This window comes from Sus scrofa, chromosome 10 (assembly GCF_000003025.6).
Source record: "Sus scrofa isolate TJ Tabasco breed Duroc chromosome 10, Sscrofa11.1, whole genome shotgun sequence".
Classification (NCBI taxonomy): Eukaryota; Metazoa; Chordata; class Mammalia; order Artiodactyla; family Suidae; genus Sus; species Sus scrofa.
The window spans coordinates 41,182,506-41,199,273 of NC_010452.4; the positions used below are offsets into that span (position 1 = coordinate 41,182,506).

General features: G+C 41.2%; 1 protein-coding gene across 20 annotated transcripts in view; it reads left to right on the plus strand.

Moving 5' to 3' along the window:
- SVIL (supervillin) overlaps positions 1 to 16,768 on the plus strand; it is a 286,393-nt gene that overhangs the window by 6,148 nt on the left and 263,477 nt on the right. Inside the window, exon 1 of one of the 20 annotated variants that reach the window (XM_021064760.1) lies at positions 524 to 542. The exons of the other annotated variants lie outside the window; for them this stretch is intronic. The gene's annotated coding sequence lies outside the window, so the exon portion shown is untranslated. Of the gene's footprint in view, positions 1 to 523; positions 543 to 16,768 lie in introns of those variants that run through there. 20 annotated transcript variants of the gene reach the window in all.

Consider the following 16,768-nt stretch of genomic DNA (forward strand, 5'->3'; position numbering starts at 1 on the left):
TTTTAAATCATCATCCTGAGCTGAAGCATTGGAAACCCGATCGGGTCATTAAATGCCACCAGATCGTGAAAGTTGTCACCCAGAAATGGCAAGGCATGGAGCCTGGGGAGGGCATGCCCTTTAAAGCTATGGGTAGATTTTTTCATTTGGGTGTGAAAGGCAGCTTTCTTCCCAGGAGGCAAAATGAGCTGCACAGGTAACCAAGGGATGGCTCGCAAAGGGTTAATAGGGCGTGTTTTTGTTTGTTTGTTTGTTTGTTTTCCCTACCCCCCCTCCCCTTTTGTGCATCTCGCCTTCATGTGTAGCGACTTGTTGAGCTTCCAGGGAGGAAGAAAGAAGCAGCTGTAGGGCATGCGCCAGACCTGCGCTGGGCTGTCGCTTCCATTGTAGGGGGAAGATGAACAGGCGGGCGTTATTTTGGATCACATAGCAGCTTGCATTCCCCAGCTGTCCCCCAACTTCTTCGCCCTTGGGAGAGAACTTGCCAGCTGCCGGGGCAACTGTACTTACATTTGCTTGCCTGGGCGCAGTAACCAAGGAAGGTAAAAATCCACAGCTGCCTTTGTTAAACTGTAGCCTTTGTCAAGAGTCGGGTTTGTTTCTGTTCTGTCTATGTTATTCCCCAGAGAGAGTGTCTCTGGGGAGGTTTCAAAGGAAATGTCAGAATTAACATTTTTTTCCGAATCCAATTTTTTTGAGGAGAACCAGCCTGTATATAGTTCTTTTTTTTTTTTTTTTTTTTTTCCATTCTTAAAACCTAGGCTGCTTTTGTACTTCATTGACTAACAAAGGAATGGGTCTCCTAGGAAAACGAAGTGTTTTTTCAAATTGCCTTGTTCATCAGGTTTAATCCTATGCATCGTTCTGTGGCCTGAAAGGTAGAAAAGTTACAAATGTGCGTTCAAGACAGTGCTCTTTTGTTTTCAGATTAGGGTATTTTGCATTTGTTAGAGCCAGGGGATGCTCTGCCCACTCCCTTTATCTTATCTGTGAGGAGATGTTGTTACTTTTCCAAGACAATTAGGCTCTTTGGTTTAAGGCAGCACGTCTTAGGTTGAGTATTTACCGGCCAGCCTGGAGAGCTTGAAGGATGAGTGAGGGCTTGGGCTCAGTCCTGGATGGACTAACAGTTCAGAAACAACAGACCAAACAAGTGCAATGTGAGGGAGGCAGCATCTTGTTGGTGAAGGTCCTTCTTTAGGCAGCTTTTTGTGTAATCGCATTGGTGTGGTCATTCTGTCTGCTCAAATAAAGTCAGTGGAGCAAGTTGATAGGCCAATAGAATTCCAGGAGGAAGAGGGATCTGGATGCAGGAAGATGGATGGAAAAGGCATTAAAAGGTTTATCAAATTTTGATATGCGTACTAACAAGAGAAAGTCTTGCATGTGCTTATAGACACCTCTGTCTGAGCCTCCCTGTCCCCCAACTCCTGCCCAGCCCTTAAAAGCATTTTGCCTCCTAATTGCTGTGAGTGGCAGTCAATGGATGCTCCCTTGTACCTACAAGATAAATCGAGCCTCTCTTGGAATCAAGTCTGCCTCCATCCTTTGGTTCTAGAAGAGGTTATAAAATAAACCTTAACCACCTTGGACGTGTTTAAAACCTTCTGATTTTGACTTGTCTACAACTTTTAGGGGCTCTTGTGCTGGAAACTGCCGTGGCTTCCGCTCTCCCAGTGACCCAGAGCTGCTGAGTTAGACCTACAGTTCTAAGCCCTTTAATCCCCTTCTGGGCTCCATGGCCACATCCGCGTGTCTTTTGCCTCATCCCCTTTACTCGGGGATCTTAGAATGGGACAGCGTTTCAGCTTTCATTCGGTTCTGCTGCCACTTTCTCTGGAGGCTCCTAAGAACTCGATTCTCAGGGCTGGTGACCCGGGGGCTCTATTTTACCCAAGAGAAATGGGGCTCTGCAGTTCAGAACCTCTCCTGGGTTTAGGATGGGAACCACAAGGTCCTGCCTCAAAATTCAGCGCTATTACCAATCCAGTCTTGGAAGGGTCAACTTATACAAAAGTAGAGGGTGAGTCACCTCCTTCCTGAGTCTCTGTGTTTGCTCTGACTGCAGTGGTGGTCCCTGGGTTCTTTCCCTGGGGACAACCTTCTTCCTTACTGCATTTCGCTGCACAGGACAGATGTTCACTTAGGTCGTTGGGTTTTCAAGTCTTGGCTCTCAAGGGCAATTGCTACCCCTTTTTTCCCCCCTGTTTGTTTGTTTGTTTATTTGTCTTTTAGGACTGCATATGGAGGTTCCCAGGCTAGGGGTCGAATCGGAGCTGTAGCCGCCGGCCTACGCCAGAGTCACAGCAACACGGGATCTGAGCCAGACCACAGTTCACGGTAACGCTGGATTCTTAACTCACTGAGCAAGGCCAGGGATCGAACCCACAACCTCATGGTTCCTAGTCGGATTCGTTAACCACTGCGCCACATGGGGAACTTCTCCCCACATAACTCTTAACTAGCACCCCAGCCCCAGACTTGGGCAGCCCTCTCCTTTTAGGACCCTTTGTTTTCTCTTTGCTGTGCTGCCCCTCTGGCTCCTAGTCAGTTGCCACCACCCAGCTCCCTCCTGGCAATCGGTGGTTTCAGGTGTCTTAGGGACGTTTTGCCTTGATGCTCTGATCTCCATCTGCCCTTGGTATTTGATTGCTTCCCCTGACGATCCAGCCTGCCCTTTGACCCTGGGTGAGTTTCCGATTCTTGCTGTCCTTTCTGCTTATTTCTCTTGGCTTTTCCTGGGGCTGATCCTCCAGCTAATCAGCCTGCCCTGCTGTGGCTCCTCCTCTCTCCTTGCTGCCCTTTGTGTGTGCACTTTCCCAGGGTTCCCAGGACATGGCTTTGTTTCTGTCCTGCTCTTTCTTTCTCTCTTCCCCACCCCCACCTTTTTTTTTTTTTTTTTTAACCCTCTTCTTCTTTTTTTTGGTACTGAGCTGTAATTGACATATTAGCTTCAGCTATTGACATAATAGCTTCACTATTTGTATACGTTATGAAATGATCACAAAAAATCTAGTTTAACATTTTTCACACCGAAGAGTGACACATTTTTTTTTCCCCTTGTGAGGAGCACTGTTAAGACTTGCTTTCCTAGCCACTTTCAAAGAGACAGCTCTTCCTCTGCTGCTTTATTTGTTCTAACCCACAATTTGTAGACCCTCTTGCCTTTGTCCCCAGCCGGTCCTGTTGGGCTGTCACCTGCCTTGGGTATAATCATGACGTTAAATGCTATCACAGATTTTATTTAGAGGTTTGAGGGGAAAAAAAAAAAAAAGGTTCTTGGGGTGGAAACTTGGAAATGCCAGTCTTAAAACTGGTCAGGTCAGGGTGTTTCAAAGGCTTGAACTTTGGGAGAGCGGGTTGGAGATTTGTTTTGGCTCCCCTTTCACGTGGCAGCGCCTTGAAAGTCACTGAAACACGAGCTTGTTTTTGAATAATCTTTTCCTTGCAGATGGAAACTGTACACACACAGAACAGAATTAATGTTTGCTTTTTCTTTTGCCTTCAATTATCCTTCTGAAAGAAGTTGAGTTTGTGCCCTGTGGCCAGTCTGGTGTGTGTGTAAGACCTGCACAGTTGGTTGTCTTGAGTCTCTGCTGTTCCAGTGATTCACTGGGGGGTATTTCCTAGCAGTGATCTTGCGTCTGTGAAAGGTCTGGGGAGATCCTTCACAGATTGACCCTGATTCAGGAATCTTTATTTCTCCCTCCAAAACTATGAACACAGAGGGCTATCCTCAGGTCAGGATGGAGCAGGTTGGCTTTGGGAAGCAGAGGGAAAGGATGCTTTGGGCCAAGGCTGCAGGGAGAGTGTGGCGCAGCCTCTGCCTGGCAGTGTTTGCCATGAGCTCTGGAGCCTTTGAACCCGGTGCTTGCTCACTGCACGAAAATTGTTCTTTTTCTGAATTCTTATTTTGGTCCTGACTACATTTTTTTTTCTTTTTTTTTTGGCCACCCCACAGCATATGGAGTTCTCAGGCTAGAACTCGAATCCAAGCCAGGGTTGTGACCTAAGCCACAGCTACAGCAATGCCAGATCCTTAACCCACTGAGCCCAGCCTGGGATCAATATTGTGGCCCTGCTGCTGCAGAGGCACCACTGATCTCATGCAAGAGGGAAAGCATGCTTACCTTTGCCAAAACAGAGTTTGGTTCTACACCTTCTCAGAAAACTGGAGCCCAGTTTTCTTGCCCCATCGAGAGGGGAGTTAGCTCAGAGCATTGGGTTAGGGAGCTTAGGTTTCCACAGACTCACCCAGACCAAGGGATCTTTGTTTCAGCAGACTGGTACCCTGCAGAAGCTTCATGTAGTCATCAGGTTCCATTCCTCTAGTGTGGTTATCCACCTCTAACAACACTGGGGGAAAGGCTTGGTTTTTTTTTTTTTTTTTTTTTTTTAATGGGGATTCTATAGAAACAAGACATGAAAGTGATCAGAGTGTTCATTTAATCACAGGTTTGGTCTGTAGACATCTGTTAACCACGTGTGTGTGCATGCGTGTGCATGCTTGATGTTGAGAACAGAGAGCAAGTCCTGCCCTTGAGGGAGCTTACACTCGAAGATAGGTTTGCAAGCACAGAAGCACAAGAATGTGTTGTAGTTGAGATGGAAGCACATGCCAGGTGTAACGGGACACAGGGCTGCAGCAATGGGGCGGTGATGCCAATAGTTGCAGCAGCATCAAGGTCAGCTGGGACCATGTGTGTCGGGCTCTGTGCTGAGGCTTGACCTGCTGGGCTTCTCTTGCATCAGTGCTGTCTATGAGCAGAAGCCTTGATAGGTTAAGTACCTCAAATGACGCAAGACAATGAGTAGTAGAGCATGAGTTTCAACTCAGATCCCAAGTCATAAACTTTATGCAATAAAGGAGACATCCTGTCAGCATTGTGTAGGTTGACTTTTCCGTCTGTGACCCCACCATTGCGTGTGATGAAGGAAGGAGGAAGCCTGGAGGGCCATTTGGTTACAGGATGTCCAGTGCAGAGACGGGGGTCTAGACTAGCGCCCCCCCCCCGCCCCCCGTCACACAAAGGATGTACCCAGGGGATGTAGTCGAGACAATGACTGAGTCTGTAATTTTGCATTTTCTGAGAGTGTCCTTTATCTTCAGTGTTTTGCCAACTGTTTTTCTAAAGAGGCCTTCTTTTCCCTCTGCCAAGCTTTGCAGAAACTGGCTGCTAGGCTTATTGTCACGGGGAAGGACTGTAGGCCACAGCACCCTGCCTCTGGCGGTGCTGTGCGTCACAGCCTCTGGTGTCTGCCTTGCTGTTCTCTACTGATCTGGGCCAGGAAAGCAGTTCTATTCTTGGGCTTTTGAAAAGAAGAGGAACTTCCCCTTCCATCGGAAGCGTGTCTGTGCGCACCGAACTAGCTCTCAGAAGTGTCATACTCACCTCCACGGCGCTATAGACCACATAGCTCTTAGGTTTCCTTGAACGCCTTTTAAGCATCGAAAGTCTTATTCCTTTTTTTCATTTCTTTTCTTTTTTTAAAAAATCTTTTTAGGGTCACACCCGCAGCATATGGAGGTTCCCAGGCTAGGGGTGAATCGGAGCTGCAGCTGTGTCTGCAACCTACACCATAGCTCACGGCAACGCCGGATCCTTAACCCACTGAGCAAGGCCAGGGATCAAACCCACATTCTCATGGATCCTAGTCGGGTTTGTTAATCACCAAACCATGACGGGAATTCCGCAAGTCTATTTCTGATACAACCCAGTTGTGATAGTAAAAATAATGGCCAGGCGGGTGGGCCAGACTGTTCTTGTAGGAAAAGAGAGGCTTGAAAGGGATGCTGGATCTAGCTTTCAGAGGGAATCTCTGGGAACCCAGGGTTGCGTTCTTAGGATGAATCACTCTGGGGCCCAAGGAGAAACTTTGGCAAGAATGGTCTGCTTTCTTGGCTGTATTTGTATGTCCTGTTTCAGAAAGCAGTGAAAGTTGAAAGAAGGTCCTCTGCCCCTAAACTTTTTTTTTTTTTTGCAATTTTTCTAATGTAAAATTTATTCACATTTTTATTATTTCAATTTTTTTGCTTTTTAGGGCCATACCCACAGCATATGGAGGTTCACAGGCTAGGGGTCGAATTGGAGCTGCAGCCATCAGCCTATGCCGCAGCCACAGCCACACAGGATCTGATCCCCATCTGCGACCTACACCACAGCTCACGGCAACACCAGATCCTTAACCCACTGAGCGAGGCCAGGGATCGAACCTGCAACCTCATGGTTCCTAATCGAATTTGTTTCAGCTGTGCCAGGGAATTCCTCACATTATTATTATTATTATTATTTTTTAAATCCTCCGTATTTCTTTTTTTATACTTATGTGAACAAGTAGTGATTAGTTTTACAGCTTACTTAAAACATAAGTAAGGAAAACATAAACACCTGCCATACTAATAACTGCCTTTTTTTTTAAAAAAAGGAATTTTTCTTTTTATGGCCACAACTGTGGCATATGGAAGTTCCCTGGCCAGGGGTTGAATCAGAGCTGGAAATGCCAGATCTGAGCCCCATCTGAGACCTTGTGGCCATGCTGGATCCTTAACCTACTGAGTGAGGCCAGGAATCGAACCTGTGTCCTCAAGGACACCATATTGGGTTCTTAACCTGCCAAGCCACAACAGGAACTCCTAAGGAAATATTAAAGAGAGAGTTCCAAGGAATTTAATAGGATTCCTAGTAATAATTATTTCTGAGATCTATGAGATTTGAAACATAACTGTGTGCCCTAATGAGGAAATTCTTTGCTTGAAAATTTGGAGGTAAACGTTTTTTGAATGCTGCAATTTTCAGTCTATTGAATTTTAAGTCCAAAAATTCTGAGAATAAGACTAAGAACCTGGAGTTTCCATCGTGGTGCAGTGGAAATGAATCCCACTAGGAACCATGAGGTTGCGGGTTGATCCCTGGCCTTGCTCAGTGGGTTAAGGATCTGGCATAGCTGTGAGCTGTGGTGTAGGTCGCAAATGGGGATCGGATCCTGCATGGCTATGGCGTAGGCCAGCAGCTGTAGCTCCAATTAGACCCCTAGTCTGGGAACTTCTGTATGCTGTGGGTATGGTCCTAAAAAAAAAAGGCTAAGAACCTACATGCCTAGAAAAATTGAGATACCATGAACTCAAGTATGGAGAAAGCTTATTTTAAGCCATGTTAGACTATTTCCTTCCAACTCCTAAAAATGAATTTGAGGTAAGACTTTTAAATAAGATATATGTGTTTTCATTCTGACCCCAGACTTTTCCAATCATCTGTTGAAAAAGTCATCATCATACACTTTTGACAATGAATTCCCAAGAAAAAGTAAAGCCTGTTGTATGCAAGACAAGAAAATTATATAGTAGAAAAATGTTTCAGTTGATTATTTGTTAACCCGACATCTGTTGTTGTTGTTGTTTTTTTCACCACTTTTTAAAAAACTTAAAACTTTCTTCACATGGCATTTTTTTTCTGTACTTGGTTCTCAGAGTTTTGGAAGCCAACACAAGTTAGTTACAGCAGGCAGTGAAAGCACTTTATTTTTTTCTATGAGCTAATTAGTTCCATCTCTCTTGTCTAGGCTTCTTGGAAAAACAAACAAACAAACAAAACCCAGAGAGGAAGCTGCAAATTTACTGCAGAAAACTTCTTACTTTCATTTTGAGCACAGACACTGGTTCTAGGCTCAAGTAATAGCATCCTTTATCTGATGGTAGAACTAGGAACATTTATAAACCCACTTAGACGTGTTTTGCCCTGTAAACATGGTTTCCAGTAGAATCCAGCCTTGGGACACACGGGATTCCTTGTCTCTGGATCAGCAAATGGTTGAATCCGCAAATGTGGGAGCCATGGATAGAGAGGGCCAACTGTAAGCATTTTGTACCCTATTCGCTTTTCAGCTCCAAGTCCGCTTTGTAAAGTTAAGTGCTATGTCAGACCCTTTTCACCTACAGGCTTTTTCTCTGTGGCCAGATCCACACCATTGCTGGTCGTTACCCCAGATTGGCTTTTCTGTTTCTGGGTCACATTTTCCAAATGCTTTCCCCTCTTGTTTTCAATTTTAGGGAGAACTAGGGAGAGTTGCCCCCATTGTGTTTAGGCTGACAGAACTAGATATCACTAAATGTCGGTAAATATCAGGATGCCTGTGGATTGCAAGGCTGTGCCTGCTGCAAATGGAAGTTCCTGGGCTAGGAATGGAATCAGAGCTGCAGCTGCAGGCCTCCACCACAGCCACAGCAACACCGGATCCAAGCCATACTGCAGCTTGCAGCAATGCCAGATCCTTAACCCACTGTGCAAGGCCAGGGATTTACCACAAGTCCTTAACATGCTGAACCAGAATGGGAACTCCAATTTAATAATTCTTAGTATAGATAAATTTTTCTGTATAGTTAGGAGAGTGGGAGCAGTTAAAAAGATGAAGAGATGGCATAGTAGAAGAGAATTTTTCTCAAGACTTTTTCTTACTATAAGATTTTGCTTACTATAATTACTCTTATTATTGCTGTTAGTACTATTAGTATTCCTTGAAGTGTCATTCATAGTCTGGTAGGACAAACAGCTCTTGCTAAGAGTAAGACCTTTTTGTCAGTGAATATTCAAGGTTTCATTTAAAGCACTATGAACATGAATTGTCATGAATAATCATTTAAATATAGCAGATGTGTATATTCAAGATAATACATATTTATGAGCTCTTTTACATGCAGGGCACTTTCCCATAGCTAATGTCATCGAATCACCACCACCACCTGAAGTTTGGTGTGTTCCTCCCATTTGACAGAAGAGCAGTGTTGCGGTGCACGGGGGTCAAGCAACTGGGCAGAGTCACTTTTCTAGTGGGTGACAAGATTGAGATTTAAACCTGGGTCTTCTGACTCCAAGGTCACATCCACTGTCCGGGGGCTCAGCTAATAAATCCATGGTAGTGGTCTTGCGCATGGGTAGCGGGGGATTCCAGAAATGCAGCGTGGTGCTAATAGAAAATTTTAAGGAGAAAATGATCAAATTAGGATTGGAGTTTTGGGGGCTGTTAAGTCCATGTCGGATTTGGAGGATAGGATTCAAGTATCTGCCTGCTTTTTTGCTGAAGGTGGTGATTGCCCCACATCCGTCTAGCTCATAGTGAAAACACTGCTTTTTGTTTTGTTTTAATGTGTGCACCTTCCAATTGCCATCCTTGCTTTCTTTCCCTCTTCTCTTTCTTTTTCTCTTTCTCTAGTTTTCCTTTTTCTCTTTCTCGGTTTTCTTTTTTCTCTTTCTCCCTTGCCTTTTCCTTTCTTACTCTTCCTCCCTCCCTTCCTCCTTCCTTCCCTCCCATAGGTATAATGTTACCACCATTTCTTAACTTTCTAACAGTTTTGGGGGACAGTTTGGGACAGTGTTAGGCCAAAATTTCTTGATTTCTTGGGCTTTATGATAGAGTCTTAGATAGGTTAACTAAACTTTTTCTTGTTACTAAATTTCCTGTTACTTGTAGAAAAATTGTTTCAGTAGTAATTGGGGGAAATGTGTGAGTTATAAAAACTCCTGGTTGCTAACACAGTATTGAGAGCTTAGATCTAAAAAGGAGAAAAAAGCACGACTTAACCTTTGACCATTTTTGTCCCCCCCCATTACCTCTTGATTTGCCATATTAATGGGAGGAACCAATTACCATGATCATTGAAAATAATAATACCTTGTACCTAAGTGTGTTTTTTATAGTTTCACGTGCATTTCATTTTAACTCTTTTTGTAGTCTATAAGATGAACCGGGCTTGTCTTCTCTTTTTTAGATGAGGAAATGAAGGCTTACAAAGAAAAATATTCTACTAGAGATCATAAAGAAGTGGGTACTAGGGGTGTGGCCTGGATCCCATGTCTTCTGAATCCTTTAAAAAAATTTTTTTTTCTTTTTTTGACCACACTTGTGACATATGAAGTTCCCAGGCCCGGAATTGAATCAGACCTGCAGCAGCTGCGATGCCAGATCCTTAGCCCACTATGCCACAGTGGGCACTCCATGTCTTCTGACTCTCAGCCCCATTTTTGCACTCTTGATTAGGTCCATCCCAGGTGCTGTTTTCCAATGGGATTGTTAAAAAATCCTTACAGATATTTATCGTTTTTGAAAATATATTTGCCACAATTTAAAAACTTTGTTATACATCGAACTTCTTCCTTCCTCGCTTCATCCATTATGAGATGGAAGGCAGGAACGGTGAGAAGGATGTCCGTGACCACCGTAGATAAAATAAAGCTTTTCACTGAAGGTTAGAAGGAAAAGTATTGCTGGAGTTCAGTGGTGTGTCAGGATTTTCAGTAATCAAAATAGAGATAGCGGCATGCTTTCCCCATCCTTACTGAAATCATTCAAGCATATGGGATAGAAAGCTAATCTGGTCCAGGAGTGTTTACTGATTAGTCAGTGCTGGTGGGAAAGGAATGAATGTTGGTGCATTCTGGGGTAGGCTGTGTGCTAGGCATTGTCTATATGTTACTTCACTGTAGCTCTTAGTGTGGTCCCGTAGATGAGAACCTTAAGTCACAAGAAGCTTAAATCTAAGTGGTGGAGCTGGTGTTATTTTTAGGTCTTTAAGATGAGTAATCCAGACTCTTTCACCGCTACCACGTTTAGCTTCTGTGATGACTTTTTTTAAGATTGGCTTCCTTAGGAGTTCCCTTGTGGTGCAGTGGGTTAAAGATCCAGAGTCGTGACTGTAGCGGCCTGGGTTGCTGCTCTGACGCATGTACGCGAGGTTCAGTCCTTGGCCTGGGTACTTGCACGTGGCCTCAGGCATGACATTTAAAAACATTTAATAATCAGATTAGCTTTCTTAAAAGCACCTTCTCCTGTGACTCCTGATTAGCCTGAAAGACAGACAAGAGAATACTGGCATTCCTTGGAGTAGTATTGCAGATTTGGTTCCAGACCAGTGCCATAAAGCAAATGTCACAATAAAGCAAGTCACACAAATTTTTTGGTTTCCCAGTAAACATAAAAATTTTGTTCATGTCTATTAGGTGTGTAGTAGCATAACAAACAATGTACATGTTTTAATTAAAAAATACTTTTGGGCGTTCCTGTTGTGGCTCAGCGGGTTGAGAACCTGATGGTGTCTCTGTGAGGATGCAGGTTCTATCCCTGGCCTTACTCAGGGGTTAAGGATCTGGCATTGCCATGGCTGTGGCATAGGCCTCAGCTCCAATCTGACCCCTGGCCTGGGAACTTCCAAGTGCCCAGAAAAAGAAAAAAAAAATTTCTTGCTAAAACATAACTATCATCCGACTCTTCAGCAAGTTGTAGTAGCAACATCAAAGATCAGTGACAGATCATCAAACTAATATAATATCGGAAAAGTTTGAAATATTGCAAGAATTACCAAAACATAACACACAGACAGGAATTGCTCTTGGAAAAAGGGCACCAATAGACTTGATTGATGCAGAGTTTTCACTTGTATCCGTATCAGTTTGTAAAAAAACACAGTATCAAGTGCAGTAAAGCAGGATGCAGTAAAATGAGATATGCCTGTACCAGTTATGAGGATACTGATAAAAAGCCAAAAGAAAAATTTGCTGGAAGCTGGCCTGAATATGGACTTTGTGCACGTTATGAATAGGGTCAAATGGTGCCTCAAGCCTCAATATGCATGCAGATCACCTGGGGATCTTGTTCAACTCTTTTCTATCTTTATTGATTTTCTGTCTACTTGTCGTACTAAATATGGAAGAAAGCAGCCTTGAAATATGTGACTGTTCTTGTGAGTTGGTCTGTCTGCTTGCAGTTCTGTCGGTTTTTGCTTCATTCGTTGGGAAGCAGAGTCAAGTTGAATGATGTTAGGATTGTCACGTCCTGTTGAGGAACTGGACATTTTTCATTATGAAATGACTTTCTTTATACCAGATGATATTCTTGGCTGTAAAACCTCCTCCATTTGTTATTAATAAAGCCACCTGAGTTTTCTTTGGGGCAGTGTTAGCATGGTATATCTTTTTCCATGTATCTTTATATTAAAGTGCATTTCTTGATGGTCGTATGGCCTTCGGATTCTGCTTTTATTTTTCCAGATTGGTAGTATCTGCCTTTTCATTTGGTTTATTTAGACCATTTACATTTAATGTATTTTGATATCATTAGTTTGAAGTCTGTTTATCTTGATATTTGTTTATCCTGTCCTTTATTCTTTTTTCCTGTTTTTCTGCATTCTTTTGGATTGAGAATTTTTTATGATTCCATTTTCTCTCCTTTGATGTATTATTACCTCTCTCTTTTAGTTATATAAGTAGTTGCTTTAGGGTGTATAGTTTACATCTTTAATCATCTGCCCTGAGGTGATGATTTCTTTACCTGTATTATAAGACACTTACAATAGTATACTTCTGTCTTGGCCTTTGTATTACTGTTGTCATACACTTTACTTTTATATATGTAGCTAACTCCGTATAAATTATTATTTTTGTTTTATTTACTTAGCCACATCCTCTGCATGTGGAAGTTCCTAGGCCAGGGACTGAACCGGTGCCACAGCAGCAACCGGGGAAGCCACTGCAGTGATAATGCTGGGTCCTTAACCACTGTGACACAAGGGAACTCCCTTATTTTTGTTGTAGAGGTCGTTTCTCTTTTAAGGAGATTTAAATGATAGAAAGAAAAAAAAAAACGTATATTTCCTTAGGTAATTGCCATTTCTAATGTTCTTCATTCCTTTGTGTATATCCATATTTCTACATGATATCATTTCCCTTCTGTTTAAAAGATCTCCCTTTAACATCTCTCCTTATGCAGGGCTGCTGTCGATGAGTTCTTTCCGCTTTTACATATCTGATAATGTCCTTATTTGCCTTTATTTTTGCAGTATAATTTTGCAGAGTATAGAATTCTAAATGGACAATTTTTTCCCTTCACTTCCTTAAAGATGTTGCTTGAGTGTTTTGTCACTTTGTTTTTGATGTATAATCTGCTGTTATCCTTATCTTTGTTCTAATATGATGTATTTTTTTCCCGATTGCTTTCAAGACTTTTTTTCTTTATCATTGGTTTTGAGCAATTTATGATGTGCTTTGTTATGTATTTCCTGTGCTTGGGATTAGTTTGAGCTCCTTGTTTCTTTGTATTTATATTTTTATTAGATTTGAAGTATTTTCAGTTATTATTTCTTTAATTTTTTTTTCTTCCTCTGCTCTGACATGGGGGCTCCATTTACATGTATATCACAATGCCTGAGCTGTCTCTACAGTTCATTCATGCTCTGTTCATTTAAAATATTTCTTTTCTCATTTTAGATGTTTCTATTGCTATGTCTTCAACTTCACTGATATTTTCTTCTGAATGTCTTTTAGACCATTGGTTTTATCCATTGTATTTTTCATCTCACACATTATGGATTTTGTCTCTAAAAATTTGACTTGTGATTTTCTATATATTCATGTCTCTGAAATTTTGAATCTCTGTCCTTATCTGATAATTCTAATATCCGTTTTAATTCTGGGTCTGTTTAAATTGTTTGATAGTTCCCTCATTATAGGTTGGATTTTCTTGCTTCTTTGAGTGCCTAGGATTTTTTTTTTTTAATTGGATGACAGATATTGTTATTTTTATCTTCTTGGGTTCTGGATATTTTTATATTACTATAAATATTCTTGATCTTCTTTTTGGACCAGTGCTAAATTAGTTGTAGGCATTTGATTCTTTGGTATCTTGCTTTTAAGGCTTGTTAGGTGGAGTGCAGCAGTGCTCAGTCTAGGGCTAATATTTCCCCCTAAAAGGCAAGTTTTTCCTGAGTGCTTAATGCCCTTGATTTATGAGCTTTTTCAGTCTGGTGGAAACAGGTACTATTCTTGGCCCTGTGTGAGAACCAGGCCGTGTTACCTCTAATCCTTTCTGGTATTTCCCCCCAGCCACAGATAGTTTGGTCACACACATGCATGGATCAGTACTCAGCTCAATACTCAAGGGTGACTTTTTGCAGATATCTGGAGTTTTCTCTCTTTGCAGCTTTCTTCTTTTTCCTACCAACCCTAGTAGTCCCACACACTCAGCTCTATATCCCCAACTCAAGGACTCTTCTGGACTTTTCCTGGATTCTCTCTCTCTGTGTCTTGGCCAGGAGGTCTCCTAAAGTGTAAGCTGGGATACTCATAGGCTCACTTCATTTGCTTCCTGATGTCCTATTTCCTGAAAACCCTTATTTCATATATATTATGTAAGTTTCTTTTGCTTTCCTTTCTCTCTCTTTTTTCCCCCTCAGAGGGAGGGGATGTGTTTATTTGTTTTTGGTTGTCTCAGGCAAAAGTTTAAATATGTTTTCTATTGCTTGGCCAAACCTGGGATTTTCAATAAAATTACGATTCAGTAGATTTCAACTGGCATCTAAAATCTTCATTTATAAGAAGCTTTCAGATGATATTGATGTTTCTGGCAAAAAAAAAAAAGACTGCTTTGAGTAGCCAGTATCTCTAGCTATTTAGTAGATATATAATATAAGCCACATATATAATTTAAAATTTTCTTATAATCGTATTGAAAAAATTAAAAAGAAATAGGTAAAACTAATTTTAATAACATTTTCCCTAACTCACTCTTCCCAAAATGTTGTTATTTCAACACGTAAACAGTATAAAATATTGATTCTTCTTTATTTTCCTGTACTAAGTCTTGAAATTTGGTATGTATGTTAGAGTTGTTGCATATCTAGGTTCAGACACTGTATCTTCATTTAAAATCCTTGGGTTTAAATTTCATAAAATTGGGGGTTTCTGTTGTGGCTCAGCGGTAATGAACCTGACTAGTATCCATGAGGATGCAGGTTCAATCCCTGGTCTTGCTCAGTGGGTTAAGGATCTGGCCTTGCTGTGAGCTGCAGTGTAGGTCGCAGACGCTGCTCAGATCCAGTGTTGCTGTGGTGTGGCAGGCAGCTGCAGCTCCAATTTGACCCCTGGCCTGGGAACTTCCATATGCCGTGGATGCAGCCCTAAAAAAAAAAAAAAAAAAAAAGAAAAGAAATTCTTAAAATTTATAGTTGAAAAAGTAGATTTATGTAACCAAGACTGAAACATACTTGTTTTCTAATAACTGAATCAAGTGTCAAAAATAATTTTCCTTTAGTATTTGCCCTTCAAATTGGCAGAACTGGTTCATCTTTTTAGAAGAATTGATTTGACTTTTTGAAAAAGAAGTTTATCAGTTGTAAAGCTATGTTTGTTCAAGTCATTTAAATTTCTTAACTCTTATGCCACCTCAGAATCATTAACATCAAATTCAAAAGGATAGTCTAAAAATTGAAACTCTAAATTTATCAAGCTCAATAAAGTGTTCTTCAGATTTTTATTGTGGATTGAAGGCAATTCATATAATGCTTTTGATTTCAATTAAAAATTCTGCATTTCAATCCGTTATGAAAATGTAAAGCTATTATTTTTATTTATGAAAAGTATCAATTTTGATATAAATTTCCATACTAACAATATCATACAATGGAATGAAGCACTGAGAGAAATATTATGTTACGTCTTATTATAGAAGTATAGTAAAAGCCTCAAGTTTTGACTCAACATTTCAGGAGTACTGTCTGTATATTGTTATATTTTCATATCTAGTTGAAATCCTTTGGCAGATGTAAAAGATTCAAAAATATCTATGCTGGAGTTCCCTTCGTGGCTCAGTGATTGACGAATCTGACTAGGAACCACGAGGTTGTGGGTTCGATCCCTGGCCTCGTTCAGTGGGTTAAGGATCCAGCATTGCCGTGATCTGTGATGTAGGTCACAGACGCGACTCGGATGCCAAGTTGCTGTGGCTCCGGCGTAGGCCAGCAGCTACAGCTCCAATTCGACCCCTAGCCTGGGGACCGCCATATGCCGCAGGAGCGGCCCTAGAAAAGAAAAAAAAAAATTAAAAAAAAAAAGTATGTATGCTATGAGTTCAGTTTTTTTAGTCTATGAATTGATAATCAAAAGTCTTATGAGACAAAACATACCCATAGCACTAATGGGCAATGTCTAAAGCTAAAGAAAACTATTTATAATTTTTCAAATTTTGAATTTAGTTATGTTTTTTTTTTTTTTTTTTTTTTTTTTCTGCTTTTTTTTTAGGCCTGCACTTGCTGCATATGGAAGTTCCCAGGCTAGGGTTGAATTGGAGCTACAGCTGCCAGCCCACACCACAGCTCACGGCAACCACGGATCCTTAACCCAGTGAGCAAGGCCAGGGATCGAACCCACATCCTTATGGATCCTAGTTGGGTCTGTTAACTGCTGAGCCACGAAGGGAACTCCCAAATTGAGTTATCTTTGATATTACTAGAAATTCTGTGGTTTTTTTTTTAATGGGCAATTGGTGGCAAAGTAAAAATCTTTCTTTCAACAGTATCTTTTATCTTTTCCTCATAACTTTCTAACATTTTCATAAGTAAATGATAATTTATTTTACCATCGCTCCATCTAAAAATGTTGCTTTTTTTTTTTTGCTTCTGATTTAATTCAAGAATCAAAAAAAAAAAAAAAGAATCCAAGATTTTATAGAGCTGGCCATAGTTACAAGTCCAGAATTTGCAAAAAATAATTTAAATTTTTTTCTTGGCCCAGCAGAGATTGGCACAACATTGTAAATCAGCTGAACTCTAATAAAAAATTAAACCTTTTTTTTTTCTTGGCCATTTTATTCAGATTTTGGGCGATTCCTTTGTGACTGTTGGAAGGAAATTGCGCATCAAATTCACTGTCCTTGCTGAACTTGTCTCTTAATATTTTTTGCTCTATCTGTTTTAATGCATAATCAACTTTTTAAAATTTGTTCTGCC